The sequence below is a fragment of the Typopeltis vanoorti genome, chromosome 7 (assembly GCF_054136105.1).
Source record: "Typopeltis vanoorti isolate ZY-2024b chromosome 7, IOZ_Tvanoo_1.0, whole genome shotgun sequence".
Lineage (NCBI taxonomy): Eukaryota > Metazoa > Arthropoda > Arachnida > Uropygi > Thelyphonidae > Typopeltis > Typopeltis vanoorti.
Genome location: NC_143555.1, coordinates 118,645,742 through 118,657,803, shown reverse-complemented (window position 1 = coordinate 118,657,803; position 12,062 = coordinate 118,645,742). Strand labels below are relative to the sequence as shown.

The 12,062-nt window shown below is 36.6% G+C and overlaps 1 protein-coding gene across 1 annotated transcript in view; it reads right to left on the bottom strand.

The window, feature by feature from the left end:
* The window catches only part of LOC150104996 (angio-associated migratory cell protein), a 151,834-nt gene that overhangs the window by 105,486 nt on the left and 34,286 nt on the right, over positions 1-12,062 (bottom strand). The gene's annotated exons all lie outside the window — the stretch shown is intronic.

Genomic DNA, 12,062 nt, shown 5'->3' with positions numbered 1-12,062 from the left:
GTGAGATAAGAATGTATATATATGTATGAATGTATAACAGAATGTATATAACACAATTATATACAAGTAGATACAGAAAGTAACAAACTAAAAAAATAATAATTACTATATTTAATTATGTTATTCTTTATCAGAACCAGATGTCTGTTTAATAAATCTTTATATATATATATATATATATATATATATATATATATATATATTTTTTTTTTTTTTTTTTTTTTAATATTTCATGAAATGTTGAAAATATGCTGCACAAGAAGCATGTAAACCAAGGAAAGAACCTATAGAGATTCAACATATAGTATGCATCAAAACTGAAGGACATTAAATATGGTTATATTTTAGAGAAAACTATTGACAAAATATAAATTAAAATGTTTATGATTATCATAATATTAGGACATGGAATCATTACTAACACCGTATTTCAATATAAAGATGAGCACAAGTTCACATGGAGAGAAGACACAAGAAATAAGAAAAGCCTCGCTGACTATGTCATTGCTGATAGTGATAACTTCTTGCTCATTCAAGATACAAGAGTGTACAGAGGATTTGAAACTGGAAGTGACCATTTCTTAGTACTAAGCAGGATAAAAATGGATATCGCATTGAAAAGAACAGTATGTAAGAATTAAAGTTGAGCAGCTTTTACAAGTAAATTGTAGACTCAACTATGTAAACATTATTGAAGAAAATTTGCAACAGTTTGAAAACATGAACCAAACCTTGGAGTCTCAGTGCCAAACTCTGAAGAAATCACTGATTGAATCAGCTAGGGAGATAAGTAGTGAAGTTGTCTGCAAGGATAGAAAAATAAGAACACCATGGTGGACACAAGAAGTTAAAGAAGCAGTTCTGGAAAAGAAGAAAGCATACCAAAAGTTTCTAGCAAATAAGTCATCAGATGCCCTAAAAGAATACAGAGAAAAATGTAAGCAAGTGCAAGCTAAGCTATGTGTATAAGTAATCGAACAAAAGTCATGGGAAGATTTTGGTAAAAGCTTTTCTAAACACTACAGTTATATGGGGTAAATGGAACATTATACAGAACAATACATAGTCTATATTTAAGTTGTCAGTCAGCAGTCAGAATTAAAGGAAATACATAATTATTATTATTATTACGGGTATCTCCATGGAGTCAGTAGACTCATTGCAGGAGACCCAAATTAGCAAAACAATATCTATCATATCTCTTCATTTACAGACGAAGAGCTCACAACTAAGTCAGGCAATGAATTCCACTCATTCACCACCCTCCAGGCAAAAAACCTTGTTCTGACACCCTTGTTAACCACACTTTTCCTCAACTTCCAGGGATGACCTCTTGTTCTTCCATTACTATCACACAGCTGAAACATTTCCCCTGCATCAATCCTATAAAAACCTTTCAGTAATTTAAATGTTTCTATCATATCTCCTCTTCTCCGCCTATCAACCAACCTCTGCAATCTACAAGCTCTCAATCTATCAATGTAGGGAGCATTTTTTACATCACTCACCAACTTGGTCACTCTTTTCTGAATCCTCTCCACAGCCTCTAAGGAATCCAGGTGACCAGACCTGAGCACAGTAATCCAAATGTGGAAGTATCAATGCTTTATAAAAGGGAATAATAACCTCTTCATCTCTGGATGACAGTGTGTTCCTCAACAACCAAGTAATCCTATGTGCAATCTTGGACACCTTAGCAATGTGTCCTCTGAACTTCATCTCCCTATCTACCAACACTCCTAAGTCCCTAGCCTTATCAATCTCTTGGAGTACTGTTCCATCAATGTAGTACACAGCTGGTAATCTTTTAATCCCAAAATGCATGACTTTACACTTTTCCACATTGAACTGACATCCATTTGCCCAATCTACCAGCTTATTTAAATCATCCTGCAAACTTTCAACATCAGCTGGATTTTTTATTGCGCTACATAACTTTGCATCATCAGCAAACAACTGAATATCTCCCTGTAAGCCATTTCCTATATCATTTATATACAAATTAAACAACAATGGCCTAAGCACAGAGCCCTGAGGCACACCACTGGTCAACTGCCTCATCCTGGACTCTGCTCCTCCATACACCACCTTATGGTATCTCTCCCTGAGCCATTCTCCTATCCATATCACCAATTTAGTATCCATTCCCATATGTCCTCTAATTTGCGTAACAGTGTTCCATGGTATCCTGTCAAAGGCCTTAGCAAAATCCAGAAGTACCACTGTGTAGCCAGTTCCTTTGTCTAACTCAGATGTCATTCTATTATGAAAAGTTAATTGATTGATAAGGCAGGATCTACCTTTAACAAAACCATGTTGGCCTCTATAGAGTACCATATCCTGATCCACCCATTCTTGAATTTTGTCTTTAACCAACTTTTCCAATACTTTTACCACTACTCCTGAGATGGTGATTGGTCTGTAATTAACTACCGCAGTTTTAGAGTCACCCTTATGCAAAGGAACCACTTTGCCTAACTTCCACTCCCTAGGGACCATACCAGAGTTCAAACTTAAATTAAATATCCAAGTAAGAATGGTTGGCAATTCATTTGCACATTCACGCAACACCTGAACTGATATTCCATCTAAGCCTACAGCAGTGTTTGTATTTAAATTTTGCAATATATTAAATACCTCTGATTTCTTAGCTTCAATTCTCACATTAGTTATTGCTACAGGTACAGAGATATCCTCACTTGGGTGATAGACTTTGGAAAAGTGATCACTCAGTAACTCGACTATTACATCTGATTTTGTCACCTCAATACCATCAGCACCCACTAAAGTTATCCTTCCAAAGTCATTCTTCCTTTTACTTGCCACATAGCAGAAGAACTCTTTGGGATTCCCTTGATCTCTTTGTCTAAGGTCTTCTCATAATCTGATTTAGCTTTTCTTACTATGCTGGTAACCTTCCTAGCTTGAGCTTGGTACTGCTCATGGGTGTACTGATCGCCTTTCTCCTTGTAAATTCTCAATAACATTTTCTTTTTTTGCAGATCAAGCTTGATACTACTGCTCATCCAACTAACGCCTGCCTTGTTTGACTTCCTGACCATGGGGACACAATCTGATATTGCTTTCCTCAGATAACTGCTGATTTTATCCCATGCACTGTTAACATCTTTCCCCTGCAATATGTTCTGCCATGAGATGGCTGCAAGCTCACTCTGAAGCTTGTTATAATTGCCTAACCTGTAGTTCCGTATATATCCCTTCTTAACAGAAAAATCTACAGATTTTGCAACCTCCCAAGTCAATACCACATGATCGCTTTCAGCAATTGGAGGTAACGAGGACACCTTACTTATGCATATAACCTCTGAACCAATAACCAGGTCCAACACTCTCACACCACGTGTCCCTTCAGTTATGTCCTGTTTCAAGTAATTATCTCGTAGAAGATGTATGAACTCCATTTCCTTTTTGCTACGTGATATTTCCTCCTTCCAATTGATATCACCATAATTAAAATCCCCCCCCCCATAATAATCACTAAACCTGCACTCATTGCACTAATTTGCTGATGCATGAATTCAATATCCCCCCTGTACTCCCTGGCCTATAGCAGCATCCAAATGTATATTTGTTTGCATTGGTCACTATTTTGCACCAGACCACCTCAAATGAACTCTCATTCACAAGTCTATCATCTTGATATACTACTCTCTTTGGCTGCAACACATTAGCTATCATCAACAGTACTCCTGCCCCTATTCTATCTTCTCTATCCTCCCTGAAAATACTGTACCCATCGCATTCAATTCCAGCGACCACATCTTCTACTGACAGCCAAGTTTCACTAATGCCTACAACTTTTGGTGAGATTGCACTGACTAATGACAAAAATTCTTCTCTCTTATTTCGAATGCTTCTTGCATTGGTATACAAAAATTGCAGATTCCCTCTAGATCTTGTACCGGCTTTAGAACTGATATACAAGTCACTAATTTCAGTAGTCCCATGCCGATTTTTATCCCCTCTCTTTTGCAATTTATTCTGCGAATAAGGATTAATAAATATACAATCGGGGTGCTTAAGGGTCAAAGCTGTATTACTGAGAGGAGACCTCCACATAGCCTTTAAAGGAATGCGGAGAACCGACCAGGGCTTCTGACCTAATGTCCAATCCTCACCTTCTCGTGGTGCACCCTGTTGGGTATCTACTCTGATACTGAACGAACGAGGATGGGCTGGCTATTTGGGATTTAGCCAACCAAATTGTATTCTTATTGGTTAAACCAAAATAAAAAATGATGGTACAACATGACAAAATTTCATGCCGGCTGGGGCGTCGCCCGGTTAAACAAGGCCCCCGTTGTTTTCGCCAGGGAACCAGGGCGAACAGCGAAAAGTCAGCTACTGGAACAAATCTGAAAACAAACCCCAACTCAACATCACCAGAGTTAAAGATCGGTACCATCAACGTAAGAAGCCTGAATGGCAAAGAAATGGAGCTAACTGAGGAATTAGATAAGTACCAGATCGACATAATAGGGGTGACTGAAACAAAAAAGAGCAAAACTGGTGAGATCTTTCTGAGCAATAAATACAAAATGTTATATTCAGGCAATAACAATCAAGGAAAAGAAGGAGTAGCCATAGTATTCAACACAAAATACGAGGCTAATCTTCTTGAATGGCAGTCAGTCTCAAGTAGAGTAATGTGGGCAAATATGAGAATGGGGAACTGGACAATGAGACTTATTTGTGCCTATGGTCCCACAGAAGGCTCTATTAAGGTAGAAGTGGAGGAATTTTTTGAGGCTTTAGAAAAAGCAACTGACACAATGAAAAAGGAAAAGTTGGTCCTTGTTGGGGATCTAAATAGTAGAGTAGGAAATGATTGTGAGACATACAAAAATATTTTGGGAAAATTTGGAGAAAAGAGCAAAGCTAATAATAATGGCAATGTTGGATTTCTGCTCAGGACATGGACTGGTTATTACTAACACCATGTTCCAACATAAAAATGTGCACAAATTCACATGGAGAGAAGAGGCTAGGAATAAGAAAAGTCTCATTGACTATGTTATTGTTGATAGTGATGTTTTCTCCCTGGTGCAGGACACCAGAGTGTACAGAGGATTTGAAATTGGAAGTGATCACTATTTAGTCTTGAGCAGGATAAAATTGAATTTCATATTGAAAAGAAGAACATGTAAGAAAGTTTTAAAGCGAATAAAAGTTGAGCAGCTCTCAGATGTAAACTGTAGACTAAAATACAGAAATATTATTGAAAAGAAAATGAAAGAGTTTGAGAACAGGAATCAAACCTTGGAGATTCAGTGGCAAACTCTGAAGGAAACATTGATTGATTCTGCCAGAGAGGCATGTGGTGAGGTTGTGTGCAAAGATAAAAAAATCAGAACTCCCTGGTGGACACAGGAAGTTAAAGAGGCAGTGAAGGAAAAGAAGAAAGCATATCAAAAGTTCCTGGCAAATAAGTCAGCTTTTACTCTTACAGGATACAGAGACAAATGTAAGAAAGCTAAACAGTGTGTAAAACTAGCTAAACAAAAGTCATGGGAGGACTTTGGCAAGAATATAGAAAATAAATATCAAGAAGGTGGCAAAATATTCTGGAGGTTGTTGAAGAAGCTTAGGAATGGAGGAAAGAGTGCTGTAAAAGGAATTAGAGATGATAAAGGTGAAATGAAAACAGGAGAAAAAGATATCCTTGAAGTATGGAGTAATTACTTTGAAAAACTGCTAAATGAAACAAGCAGTGATGACAGCACAGTGATAAAAAACACTGACCAGGCATGCAGTCAGGAATACATATCCATACTTGAAGTAGAAAAAGCCATCAAAGGCTTGAAATGTGGAAAGGCAGCAGGAGTAGATGATATTCGACCAGAAATGCTGCAGTATGGTGGTATAAGAGTCTTACAGTGGCTGCACTGCATAGTTCAGAAAGCCTGGACAGAGGGACGAATTCCTGATGATTGGAGTAGAGCTCTCATAGTACCCATATATAAAAAGGGAAATAAAACTGAATGTGAGAATTACAGAGGTATTTCCCTACTGAGTGTTCCTGGCAAGATCTATGCAAGTATACTTGAGAAACGGTTGAGAAGAATTGTGGAAGAAAAGCTTGGTGAAGAACAAGCTGGATTCAGGCCAAATAGAGGCTGTCAGGATCAGATCTTCACTTTACGACAAATAGTCGAGAAAGCATGGGAATATAACAAAGATCTGTATTTAAGTTTTGTTGATTTGGAAAAGGCATATGACAAGGTGCCAAGAGAGAAGCTATTCAATACGCTGCAGTTATATGGTGTCAATGGGGCATTATATCAAGCAATACTTAGTCTGTATTTGAGTTGTGAGTCAGCAGTTAGATTTGAAGGAAGTACAGGAAGATGGTTTAATGTTAAATCTGGTGTGAGACAAGGATGTACATTATCCCCTCTGTTATTCATTATCTATATGGATCACATTATGAAGGAATGTGGTATTAAACCTGATATCAAAATTGGAGATGTTAATGTCAGCTCTTTGCTTTATGCGGATGATGTTATACTTCTAAATAAATCCGCTACAAGTCTGCAAGATTCTCTGACTAAATTGAATAGCTGTTGTAATAGATATGGTATGAAGGTCAGCAATAAAAAGACAAAGACAATGAAAATAGGCAGAATCATTGAAAATGTCAACTGTGTTGTGAATGGAGAACCTGTGGAACAAGTAATACATTTTAGCTACTTAGGCACAATTTTTACTGAAGATGGTAAACTAAATATAGAAATAGACAACAGAATCAGCAAAGCTGGTATCGTGGGAAGTCAATTGAATAAATTCATATGGAATAAGAAAGAAATTAGTCGGAACACTAAATTAGCTGTATACAAAACTGTGTTCAAACCAATTTTAACTTATGGATCTGAGAGCTGGGTCAGAAGTAAAACACTTGACCAAAGACTAGAGACCGCAGATATGAGAGTCCTGAGAAAGATTAGAGGTGTGAACAGATGGCATCAATGGCAATATCATATTAAAAATGAGGATATTAGGAAAGAACTTGACATTGTCAGCATCCAGGAATGCGTTAGCAGAGCTAATCTCAGATGGTATGGTCAATTAAATAGAATGGGAGAGGAAAGATTAGCAAAACAAGTGTTCTCTGCCAGGTTGGCAGGAAAACGACCCAGAGGAAGACCAAGATATAGGTGGATTGATACGGTACAAAGTGCCTTAGACGATAGAAATATAAGCTCTGATAATGTTGGAGTCTTGACAAGTAACAGACTGATTTGGAGGAAAATTGTAGATAGGAAGTTAGTAATGATGTAATTTTTTCGTGTAGTACTGTCATATCCTGTACACCCCTTGAGGGTACATGGCAGGAATTTGATGATGATGATGATGATGAAATATACAATCGGTGCTAAAGTTTCTCTTTTTTACACTCGACCTTTTCAATATTAGTTTCCCTGCCCAATTACTTAAACTTGTTCAGAAAACAGTAACTTCTTCAATCGCTTATGTCTTTCCATGTTCAGATGCAGTCCATCTCTAGTACACAACTGTCTTTTTCCTTCAAACACACTCCAAACATCAACGAATTCCAGACCTCCTTTTTTTGCACATTCTTGCAATCATATCATTCATTATCATTGCTCGTCTACTTAACTCATAATTGTCAAAACGATGCAGCACACACACACTATCCTCCCATTGACACTTTTCCTCTTCACAATATCTAACAATGTTCTTAAATTTTTTCGTACCCAATTTATACCACCACTCAGGTCATTTGTACTAGCCATAACTATCATCTTGTCTGCTTCATGCCCTCTCTTTATTGCTAAAGCCACTCTTTCTATTGTCCCACCAGCCAAGCACTCCTCATGCATACTACTCTTCATACCCTTAATCATAGAATCACCATATATCTTACCACTCTTAACTTCATTCAAGTCCACACAAGCTTCACTCATGGACTCATTTTCTACGCTATTCAGCATGACTCTCCCAGCTTCATTACTCAATGCTCTATCACCCTCCCCACTCTCACAATATCTCGTTTCTTCTAGGCCACTTGTGGTTTTATTTTGTTGACTCCCAATCACTCCCATACTATTTATTACTGCATCATTCACCAAAGACTCACCCATACTTAATCCTGTTCTAGTTACTTCAGCTAAAGTAATCTCTATAGTCCTAATTTCTCTGTTTAACAGATTAAACTCAGTTTTAACTTCCAGTATCTCCTTACTGAGCACTTCCAATTCCTCATGCAAAAGATGAAGGTCATTTTTCATTTTCATGAACGCCCATCAAAGCTCTTCCGCTACGGTCCCAATGTCAGCTTCCATTCCTAAATGCTCCAGCCTATCCCGACACTTCTCACATACGTTGATATTTTCGTTCTTCTCATTTAGCCAGACCGACCACAGATCCTTCACATTCTTCGCTGCATGCGTGTAGCAGTTTGTGCAACGCATCCATTGTGAAAAATCTAATGCTGAGCCAGCCTTTCGTGTAAAAGTAGAAGTCCTGCGCGCCGCTGACATACGTTTCTTGTTGGACGCCACGTTGACGTAGTGAAACAAATGGCAGCGAATACAATATATACAACACAGTTCCAAACAATAACACCACTGAAGGACACTTGTATCTAACCGATGAACAACTGCAGCACAATTTGAGACAAAAAGCCACACTATATTTAAATTTAAAAACACGTTTTCTAGACTAACTAAACACGACCGCCACATTCACCAAGGACATTAGCGCCACCACATTAATACATGAAGATGGTTTGATGTAAAATCAGGGGTAAAACAAGACTGCACATTATTTTCACTCTTATTCATCTATATGAATCATGGATATGGATTATGAAAGAAAGTAGCATTAGGTCTGATATTAGAATTGGAAATATCAAACTTTGGCTTATGCAGATGATGATGAACTCCTAAACACATCTGGCTGTAACAAATTTGGCATGAAAATCAGTAATAAAAAGACTAAAACTATGAAAATAGGAAAATATAGAAAACTTCAGCTGCTTTCTGAATGGATATCCTATAGAATAATTAAAATATTTCAGCTATTTAGGCACAGTTTTTAGTGAAGATGGCAGGTTAAATCTAGAAATAGACAACAGAATAAGCAGAGCTGGTATGGTGGGTAGCCAACTGAATAAATTTATATGGAATAAGAGAGAAATTAGCCAAAACTCCAAACTAGCAGTATACACCAAGACTGTGTTCAAACCATTTTAAGTTATGGATCTGAAAGTTGGGTTAGAAATAAAGCACTTGATCAAAGACTAGAGACCACAGATATGAGAGGGTTCTGAGAAAAAGTAGGGAAGTGAACTGATCGCATCAGTAGCAGAATCATATTAAAAATGAAGATATTAGAAAGCAACTTGACATTGTTAGCATTCAAGAATGTGTCAGCAGAGCTAATTTAAGGTGGTATTGGCCATTTAAATAGAATGGATGAGGAAAGGTTAGCAAATCAGGTGTTCGATGCCAAGATGGCAGGAAACAGATCCAAAGAAAGACCAAGGTCTAGGTGGACTGATTCAGTCAGAACTGCCTTAAAAGAACAAAATGTTAGATATGACAATATCAAAGTGCTTACAGTAATAGACTAATTTGGAGGAAAATTGTGGATAGGAGATTAATAACAATAGAAGAGTGGATGGCTACATAAAGTTTAAAATTGTGAACAAATGAAAGTATGGCTGACTTGGTGAGAAGATAGATATAAGATGAATGGACAGGCTTTAAAGATTCGGGTATTATGGCTGACAGGGTATATAGTTAAAAAATCATAAGATGAATTGTAAAGCTCAGCATTATTCTGGAATTAATTAAAAGAAACTTCACCTCTAGAAGAAAGAAAGTAATGGTATGTCATACAAGGCAGGCCAATACCGAATTATGACTATTAGCTTTGCTCATTAAGATTTTTAATGGATGTCAAGAAAATTTAGAGTATTCAGAGACGATTATCTAGGTGTGTACAGGGATTGTATCATAATAATTATGAGAACTAATTGGTTTGTCACAATCTGATCAATTATCTAACAGAAGACAAAGAACAGATTTAAATGAAGTTTAATAATTCAGGGTACATAAAAAATTAGGATATATAATAAATATATACATATATATATATATATATATATATGTGGTATGAAGGTCAGCAATGACAGGACAAAGACAATGAAAATAGGCAGAAGCATTGAAAATATCAACTGCATTGTGAATGGAAACCGATAGAACAAGTAAAACATTTCAGCTACTTAGGTAAGATTTTTAGCGAAGATGGTAAATTAAATATGGAAATAGACAACAGAATCAACAAAAGCTGGTATGGTAGGAAGTCTACTGAATAAATTTATGTGGAATACAAGAAAAATTAGTCAAAACACCAAATTAGCTAATAAATACAAGAAAGTGTTCAACCAATTTTAACTTCTGGATCTGAGAACTGGGTTAGAAGTAAAACACTTGACCAAAGACTAGAGACCACAGATATGAGAGTCCTGAAAAAGAATAGGGGTGTGAGCATCAATGGCAATATCATATTAAAAATGAGAATATTAGGAAAGAACTCGACATTGTTAGCAAGGCAAATCTCAGGTGGTGTGGTCATTTAAACAGAAAGATTAGCAAAACAAGTGTCCTCTGCCAGGTTGGAAGGAAAGAGACCCAGAGGAAGACCAAGATATAGAGGGATTGATATAGTAAAAAAAAAGCCTTAGAAGAACAGAAATATAAGATCTGATAATGTTGGAGTGATGACAGGTAACAGAGTGATTTGGAGGAAAACTATAGATAGGAAGTAAGAAGTAAGTGGTGATGTAAGTTTTTCATGCAGTATGAAAATGTACAGGATATGAATTTAATGATGATGATGATGGTGTCAGGAATTTAATGATGTTACGACATTGTTAGCAAGGCTAATCTCAGGTGGTGTGGTCATTTAAACAGAATGGGAGAGGAAAGATTAGCAAAACAAGTGTCCTCTGCCAGGTTGGAAGGAAAGAGACCCAGAGGAAGACCAAGATATAGAGGGATTGATATAGTAAAAAATGCCTTAGAAGAACAGAAATATAAGATCTGGTAATGTTGGAGTGATGACAGGTAACAGAGTGATTTGGAGGAAAACTATAGATAGGAAGTAAGAAGTAAGTGGTGATGTAAGTTTTTCATGCAGTATGAAAATGTACAGGATATGAATTTAATGATGATGATGATGGTGTCAGGAATTTAATGATGTTACGACATTGTTAGCAAGGCTAATCTCAGGTGGTGTGGTCATTTAAACAGAATGGGAGAGGAAAGATTAGCAAAACAAGTGTCCTCTGCCAGGTTGGAAGGAAAGAGACCCAGAGGAAGACCAAGATATAGAGGGATTGATATAGTAAAAAATGCCTTAGAAGAACAGAAATATAAGATCTGATAATGTTGGAGTGATGATAGGTAACAGAGTGATTTGGAGGAAAACTATAGATAGGAAGTAAGAAGTAAGTGGTGATGTAAGTTTTTCATGCATTACTATCCTGTACATCCCTTAAGGGTGTACAGGATATGAATTTAATGATGATGATGATGATGATGATGGTGTCAGGAATTTAATGATGATGATGAATATATATATATATAAATTCCTGATCCCAATAACCATCAGTCCACTATGCACTCAGTAAAGTTAGGATAGATTTGGAATTATTTACAAATGCTATGATGAACTTGAAAGAAAAATATTAAAATCAACAGAAATTGCACTAAATCCTGTTCACCTTAATGTCAACCTCAGGCCCAAACTTTCTGAATGTTACTCTTCTGTTATGGTGGTCTCAAAACCATGTCCTCGTGCACAAGATCAACAATGTGGCTAGTCCATGAATTCATTCTAATGTGAGCAATCCATCAATAATTTAGAACTTTGGTGATGTATCAAAGTAATGCTTTTTTTTATATTTTTTTTTTCTTAAAAAAAAGCATAATTTATACTTCTCAATAACACCCAATGAAGTCTGCTAGAAAGATGAAACTAGTAGTGTCTTGAAAAATAAATTAGTTATTTTC